Genomic DNA, 9,120 nt, shown 5'->3' on the forward strand with positions numbered 1-9,120 from the left:
GTGCCAATGAGGAGGAGTTCAGTTTTGTCGCTGTTGAGTTGGAGGAAGTTGTGGGTTAGCCAGGTTTTTATTGCGGATATGCAGTTTTCGATGTGGGTGAGGGGTGGGTTCTGGAGGGATTTGGTGGTGATGTAGAGCTGAGTGTTGTCGGCGTAGCAGTGGAAGTCCAGGTTGAATTGACGGATGATGTGACCAAGGGGGAGTATATAACAGATGAAGAGCAGGGGGCCGAGGATTGAGCCCTGGGGGACCCCCTGCAAAACAGAGGAGAGGGTGGAGGAGTGACCAGAGGGAGATTAATTGTTGTCTGTCGGTGAGGTATGAGGTGAGCCAGTCCAGTGCGGTGCCCTCAACACCCAGTTGGCGCAGCCTTTGGAGGAGGATGGAGTGGTTCACAGTGTCAAAGGCTGCGGTCAGATCGAGTAGAACTAGTATGTTGAGGGCACCAGAGTCAGCGGAGGTGAAGAGGTCGTTGATGACTTTGGAGAGGGCGGTTTCGGTGCTGTGGTAGGGACGGAAGCCAGACTGTAGGGGTTCGTAGAGGTTGTGGGAGTGAAGGTGGGAGTGAAGTTGGGTGGCGACGATGCGCTCGAGGGTTTTGGAGAGGAATGGCAGGTTGGAGATGGGGCGGTAGTTGGAGAGGTTGGCGGGGTCGAGGGTGGGCTTTTTGAGGATGGGGTGACAGCGGCGAGTTTGTAGACAGAGGGGACGTGACCTTGGGAGAGTGACTGATTGAAAAGGGCAGTGACGTGGGGGATGAGGGCGGGGAGGCAGGCCTTGGTCAGGGGGGTGGGGAGGGGGTCGAGGGAGCAGGTGGAAGACTTGGAGGCGGTGATAATGTCAGTGATGAGGGAGGAGTCAACAGGGGAGAAGGCAGCGAGGGAGGGGGGAGGTCAGGGGGAGGGAAGATGATAGTGGGGGGGGAGGGGCGGAGGGGTTGGCGATGAAGGCAGTCAGGGAGTAGTGGATTTTGGAGATTTTGCTGTTGAAGGCGTGGAGAAATGAGTTGCAGAGTTCAGGGGAGGAGAGTGTGTTATTGTCCGGGGGTTGGAGGAGCTTTTTGACAGTGGAGAAGAGAGTGCGGGGGTTCCTGTTGGTGCTGTTGATGATGGTGGAGAAGTAGGCAGATTTGGCGGCTAGGAGTAGGAGGAGAGGTGATGTTTGAAGAGTTTGGCGTGGACAGTGAGGTGGGTTTTCTTTGAAGTCTTTCCAGTTGCCTGCCGGTCTGTTTCATTGTGCGGAGTTGGGGAGTGAACCAGGGGGAGGAGGAGGTGAATCAGACTGTGGAGGTTTTCAGGGGGGCCAGGGAGTCAAGGGAGTCGGTGAGTGCAGAATTGAGGAGGGTGGCATAGTCATCAGGGGAGGGGGCGGAGTCAGGGGGGGGGGGGGGGGCAGAGGATATAGTCTGGGAGAGAGTGGGTAGGTCAATGGATTTGATGTTACGGAAGGAGATGGTGCGTTTGTTGGGGCGGCGGGGTAAGGGCAGGGGAGCAGAGAAGAGGATGCAGTGGTGGTCAGAGAGAGGGAAAAAGAGAGGGTGAGGGTTGGAGATGGGTAGAGAGGAAGAGCAGACTAGATCAAGAATGTGGCCTTTGGTGTGGGTGGGGAAGTTGATGTGCTGGGTGAGGTGAAAACAGTCGAGGAGAGAGAGGAAGTCAGATGTCAGAGGGGAGTCGGGTTGGTCAACGTGGATGTTCAGGTCACCGGTGAGAAGGAGGCGGGAGGAAAGAGAAGAAGCGATGGTGAGGAGTTCAGAGAGTTCAGACAGAAAAGAGGGGTGGGGCTTGGGGGGACAGTAAAGAAGAAGGGCAGTGATGGAGTTGGGAAGTGAGAAGGCAAGGTGTTCAAAGGAGGACAGGGATGGGATGTTGAGGTTGAGTTCATTGATGAGTAGAGATTGTTTATGGAGAACGGCGAGACCCCACCCCCACGCCCAGAGAGGCGGGGCTTGGCAATGTAACTGTAGTTGGGGGGGGTGGCCTGATTGAGTGAAAAGAAGTCCAGGGGCTGTTGCCATGTTTCGGTGAGGAGGAGAAGATCAATGTTATTGTCCAGGATGAGTTCGGATATGATAGGTGATTTGTTGGAGAGAGAGCGAATGTTCAGCAGGGCAAGGAAGATGGATTTGGGAGCAGGGGGAGCAGGGGGGAGAGAGCGGAGGTTGTTGGGGTTAGCAGAGCGGCAGGTGGTATTGACAGGGGGGCGGGAGTTAGTCCAGAGTGAGGGAATGTGTCAGCAGAGTAGTGTAGGGTCCGGTTGCGGTTATGGCGGGGTCCACGGTGGATGTAGCGGCGGCGGCAGAGGATGTTAGCCTTGCTGGCGGCGGTGAAAGCAGGAGCAGAGAGACGGTGGTTATTCTTGAGTAAGTGAAGGTTGGCAGCAGAGTAGGAGAGGCGGGGGAGAGATCGTGGAAGTTGGGGGTAGGTGGAAAAAATAATGGTCCAGGTGGAAAAAATAAAAATGGTCCAGGTGGAAAGGATATGAGGAGCAGTAGTGAGAGTCCAGGATGGAGGTATGATAAGAGGAGAGATGACAGTAATCCAGGGAGAGTGGTGTTGACGGTTAATAGTGGCAGGTAGGGTGAGTTGTTATTGTTGCAGTTGTTATTGTTGTTGGTGTGAGGATTGATGGTGCTGGCCCGAGACCGAGCCCGTGCGGCGGGGCAGCCCAGCCGTGCCATGGTGACAGACCAGCTCCAGCAGCAGTGAGGGAAAGCGGGGTAGCGATCACTCACCTGCAGAGATGGCTAGCGGAGGTGGCGGGAGCCCACGAAATGGCGAGGTAGTGGAGACTGCCTCCCAGGACATGGGTCACGCAGCGCAGCACGGCTGGGCAGCGATAGGAGGCGGCACACAACGGGTCGGTCGTGGAGGGGCCGACCCGTTGTGTCCAGGCAGTGAGAGGGAAGTGATAAATCCAGCGGGAGGAGTAATCCAGAGACGAGTTGATCAGCGGAGGGGAGACAGGAATGAGGAAATTATCGATCGGTTTAATCCAGAGGGTAGTGGGGACGTGTTGATCAGCCGAGGGGAAACGGGAATGATCAAACGGTTTAGCAGGGAGGATATGACAGAGAGACACGGACGAGGACGGGTGGACCAAAACAAAACAAAATAAACACACGAACAGCTAACAATGACGAAAGACGCGGGCAGAAGCGGCAGTCACAACAACAGATGCCAGCAGTGCTCTGACCCGGAAACAGAGGTTTCCGTAAAACCCAGGTTTTACGAGTAAGAACGAGGATTCTCACACATCTACTCTTGCTGCTTTCTTCGGAACAGCAGATTTATGGACGTTTTGACTGAGGATGCTGGCTCATGGCACGGACGTGACGTGGTGGTCACGGGGGCGGAGTGGGTGGCCAGAAGCCATGACGCCTTCAGGCGCAATGGATGGTTTTATAGGGGTCAATTTTAAGAAAATTGACATTATCCAGTAGGTGCGCTGCTGGGAAGCAGCTTGGCATAGTGTGAGAATCCTTATTCTTACTCGTAAAACCTGGGTTGTAGGACAACCCCAACGATTAGTGAACATAAAAGTTCAATCAGATGTGCTGATCCCTACTACCCTGTTGCCTGTCACTTTACGTCTTGCTCTCACCCCATTTCTTCCCTTCGCTTTCACGGTATTGAACAAGTACAATCTCCAAGAGGAGGATTGATAAAAGGCTGTGTCAAAGGGAAATATTTTGGATACATACACTAGGCGAGTTTCTGTGAGATTCACCTGTTGTAGAACCCATAGGGCCTTAGAAACTGCACTGTATGACAGCCTCCCTGATGTTTGTGCAATCTTTCTCCGTTAACTCATTGAGTGCCAGCCACTTTTGGAGAACGGACGCTCCCAGTGCCAGAGTTTCAGAGCGTTTTCAGTGATTTCTCGAGGCCCACAGAATATTGTGTGATATTACTATGTAAACACCGAACATGCACAAAGAACGATGAGACTCTCTTCTATCATCTGCAAAAAAAAGTTTATTGATACCATTTTGCGTTCTTTAGTTATGAGCCGGAGAAGATAGGCTGTTTTGAGCAAAAAGACAGGTTTCAAATTATAAGCTGAGATATTCAGCCTTTTGTGAAATGAAGCATTTCAAGCACATTCACTGACTCTAGCTAATATTTTCTGATGTAGTGACGTGGTGTAGTTGTGTGGTGCCTGCGTGCCCCAACCCCCTCTCCCCCCCTCAGCTGCAAACTCCTCCCCACACTAACACACAGCCTACACGCACCCAGTCTATTTTCGGAGCGCTTCGTTTTTGTGCGCCGGGCGGCTCCCAGCGCGACAAGGAAATGCCAAACCGGAATGCAGGGACAGGTTTGGCCCTTCGGCGTCGGGTGCTGCCTTTCTGGCAGGTAATCGTGTGGAGAAACTATATGCAGACAGACAGACAGAGGCAGAGGAGCTCAGTTGTGTGCACGGATTGACTGCGGTTCGCAGACAACGTCAGCTGCAGACAGAGCAATCTATATGGCTCTGGCTGCAGCATGCATCGGTTTCTCTTTGATCACGGCTTTTTCCTCCTGTTTTCCGGACCTTTCTGTAATCTGGAGAGCACTGTCGCCACCTAATGAGTCCGTAAAATAGGTTATACACCTTCAATAGCTCCTATATTTGTACAGGAGATGCCTGAGCCTTTGATCCACGTCCCACCGTCAAAAAACGCAATTGACGAACATACTCGTCCTTGGCACTCTACGTTATTAAACGAAATGACGAACATACTCGTCCATGGCACTCAATGAGTTAATGTAAATGTGAATATAAATGTATTTGTTAAGTCATCTTTTTATGATCTTTTCTTTTACACTGTGCTTGAGCTTTCATAACCATGATGTAGACCTGTGTATACCCATGTATATTTGTGCATCTAGAACTACACTAAGCTTCTGCTGGACTACATTTCCCAAGTTGCCATCTGAGCAAGAGGAACACAGCACAGGTGTAAACTGTTTCACTGATTGCAATGCTCATCATGAATGGACTCTGTCCATAGAGAGCCGCAGGGTTGACGTATTTTTGTAGTCAGAACGCGGAAGTCCCGGACTTCCTGGTTCTTCACTGTTTCTGTCTATGGAATTTTTGAATGGGTTTTTGCCGCAATGCTTCAAATACGGTCTCTGGGCAACGCAAGATTAATCAAACGCGAACCAGAGTTCCGTCGGATAATCTTCACACATGAGGACCACTTTCATGAGTTTTGTAGCGTAAATGCGAGCCCTAGAAGTAAAAAGCTCGAGCTAAGCTAATCCAGAACTACACACTGTAGTTCACACACACACATAGTCAATCCGCGCACACATACACACATAGGCTTCCACGTCACGTCAGCACTCAACCTGGGCTGAACGGGGCTGAACCAGTTGAGGGAAAGAGAATGTCCGTGTTCGTCCTTTGAAGTGGTGACGTTATTGACGTATATATCCCCATCGACTTAACAGTGTAGTCTCATTTAGCCGTTTGCTAGCTAGCCGCCCTTTTAATGGCACGTAAAAGCTTCAAAACTCGTAAAAGTGGTCCTCGTGTGTGAAGATGATATTACTAAACACTGGTTCGCGTTTGATTAAGCCAGCGTTGCCCAGAGAGATTATTAGAAGCATCGCGCCAAAAACCAATTCAAAACTCCCATAGGCAAAAACAGTGAAGAACCAGGACTGTTAACATCGATGATTTCCGGACTCGTTTCTGCGGCTCTCTATTGTGTTGTACCTTTACCCTGATGAAGGTCATGTAGACCGAAAGCTTGCTACATACGTAAAGATTTTTGCATGGATCCAAGTGTGCAGAACCTTTCTTTTGATTTTGATATACTCTTTGGCCTTCTGGCACCTTGGCATCTTCCAGTCATGAGTGTGGTGATCCTCTTGAACTATATGCAAATGTGCAGGGCAACCAATAATATTTCCAAAAATCAAGCATCGAGGCCATGGATGTCAAGCCCAGCTTAAACCCAGCCCACAGCTGATTAGGAGCTGATCTCAAACCCAGCCCACATCAGCTGACTGCTTAGCTGATGCATTCACTTGGCTCAACTGAAACAGGGCACCCTCTTTAATTCTGCTCCAGTCTTTCAAGATTCAAGATTTTTATTGTCACTCCATAGTACAAGTATCACGTGTGAAATTCTTGTGCTGTAGGCTCCGTTACAACATAGTGCAAAAAATAAAAGATACAGTATATAAAAAAAAAAAAAGAGGCAACAAGCAATAAAGCAGTAAGACACGCCACAGACAGTGGCGTATTCACTGCCCATAGTGCAAATGGCATGAACATAGTTTAAACATAATTAAACATAATAACATTCTGGTAGGTGCAAATAGCGTATACCTAATTAAACATACTATTGAACATTAGTCATACATAATGGTAGCATCTACAGTGCGGTACAGTATGGCTACTACACTATTTGTATATGTTAAGGAGTCTCGTGGCCTGTGAGAGGAAACTGCCCCTCAAGTGATTTGTGCGTGCTCTTGGGACCCTGTATCTCCTCCCTGAGGGTAGCAGGGAGAACAGACTGTTGTGGGGGTGGTTTGTGTCTTTGATGATCTTCAGGGACCTCCTGAGGCACCGCTGGTTGTACAGATCTTGCAGTTCTGGCAGCTCACATCCTGTTACGTGCTGGGCCGCACGCCTCACCCTTCTTAGCACCTTGCGGTCCATGGTGGTGCAGTTCCCGTACCAGGTGGTGAAGCAGCCAGTCAGCAGGCTTTCAATGGTGCCTCTGTAGAAGTCCCGAGGATTTTTGGCCTTAGCCCAAATTTCTTCAGGCGCCTGAGTCCGTGTAGTCGCTGTTGGGCCTTTTTGACAACAGTGGCGGTGTGGTTGGCCCATGTCAGGTCCTGGTGGATATTGACTCCCAGGTACTTGTCTGCTGCCTAACATGGCTGCTTCATCTGCAAGCTGTTTGCAACCCACCTCCTCCCTAGCTCCTCCTTTCATGCTGTGCCTGACTTAAACAATGTAATTTCTGTTGTCATTGTTGCTTGCTCTCTGCTGTACCTGGGGGTCTTGTGTTGCTCTCCTTGCCTTAAGGCTATTCCATGTTGCTCATGGATGGGGCAACACGCTCCCAGAATCTGCTGCTGCCGCTCCAGAACAGAGCCATACCACCAAATAACTCATGCAAATAAAAGCTTTAAATTGATCTCAGTGGTCTTGTGTTTTTGACTAAAGTGGTCCTGACTGAATTATAAGAATGCTGTCAAAATAGGGTTGTGCCTACCTAGACTCATGTCAGCTGTGCATGTATTATGTTTATGTTACATAGGTAACATACATGTGTGAAAAACAGAAGTTGTAGTACATTATGTACTGTACTAATGTAAAATGCATAGACTGAAATAATATCATTAAAGCTGCATTCAGCAATGTTTTTGTGTTAAATGGCTCTATATTCTGACGGCAATCACTGAGATAGTGTTTGGTCAGTGACATGAAACCCCCAACCCCCACTGTCCTCCAGACAATTGTCCAAGTCCCTCTGATCCGAGTCCCAAGCGAGTCTCAAGTCAATTGGTCCCGAGTCTCAAGCAAGTCCCAAGTCTTTCCTTTTGTCGGCAAGTCAAGTCAAGTCAAGTCACAATGTTATTTCAAGTCAAGTCTCGAGTCGAGTCACAGGTTATGTCAAGTCGAGTCACAGGTTAGAAAAAATGACAAGGCAGAGATTATTTAGGCTGCAGACGTGCGCGTTCACGTTAATACGTGCTTGTTGCCAAGCAACACACTTCTCTCAGACGAGCTCGAGACAGCTGACAGACAGCTCCAACTCAGCTCAAACTTATAGAGTTGTATTCAAAGCATAGAAACGTTCTCACAGCTCAATTTAACAGCGCCAACACAAGCAGTTTGATCACAAGTGCAATCAGTACTGAATGCGATGGCAGACTGCGCACTGCGGGCAGTTGACGAAGTCAGGAAGAAATTGAAAGATCTTCCGACGCATCAGCTTAAAACCCGCCGACGAGCGGAGGTCCTGCGCCCAAAACGTCTATATTTACAGCACATATCGATCGATATTTTTGGAGAAGATTCCGGCAGCATCACGCGCAGATCAAGATGAGACAGCTGTCAGTGAGTAGCTACGCATTTGGGTGTAACTTTTACGCCTGCTCCATACACAGACGCAGCGCATACAGGGTGCACTAGTCATAAAATTAAGTTAGTCGTAACTGAGTTCTACATCGGACGTAGCGTGTAAACCTAGGCGTATGCTGGATGCTTCCAGGCTATGTAACGTTGAAGGATACGTTCATATCAAATTACATAGCCTGGATGCTTCCAGGCTATGTAATTTGATATGAACGTATCCTTCAATCCTTAAACCTATCTGAAAAGTAGGCTACTAATGATAGAATAACGCTCATTCATCCATTTAATAAAACAATGTTAGCATGGAAACGTCATAGCACCTACAAGTGGCCAATATCTACTTACAGCTAACTGACGATGTCAGCAATGTTAGCGCTACTAAAGTTGTCAGATTACAAATTAATCGTGTTAGATTGATTCATGATTAACATGCAAAAATCACGATAAGTGAAGTTAATATGACGGCGGAGCAAGCACTGCCCAGATAGCAAGTATTTGTACACAGTAACGTTGCACCCTAATTTACCTTGAATATCGTGGATATTCAATCCAGTTACTGTAGCCCTTCTTTTGAATCCTTTTGGGGATGTTGACGTTGTCATCTGCCCATTTATCAATTTGATCAAAAGAAATTGGTGGAACAGAACTCAGGTTTTGGGACCACCGCTCCATTGTTTACATGGGTTGTAAGGCAGGCTCAGACGCGTTGCCAACCTGTGCGATGACGTAATCCAAGATGGCCGCGCTGTGAATAAGGTCTATAGGCATCGCGATCTGACCTTCCGTTTCCCAGCAAAGTTAAACTTTTCTCTGATTGGATAAAAATTGGCTGCGACCTCAAACTATCCAATCAGAGAAAAGTTGTAATTTTGTCTCTGCCGCTAAGAGAGTAAAAAATCCTAGTTAAATGGTAAAAGTCAAATTTTGAGGTGTTAAAAAAAGAGAGAGAGAGGGAAAAAAAGTTTTAGGATTGAGTATTGGTACACTAATGTAACTGAGTGTTTTCTGTTTCTCTCTGGGAATTTT

Source organism: Poromitra crassiceps (genome assembly GCF_964638095.1).
Source record: "Poromitra crassiceps genome assembly, chromosome: 29".
NCBI classification, from domain to species: Eukaryota; Metazoa; Chordata; class Actinopteri; order Beryciformes; family Melamphaidae; genus Poromitra; species Poromitra crassiceps.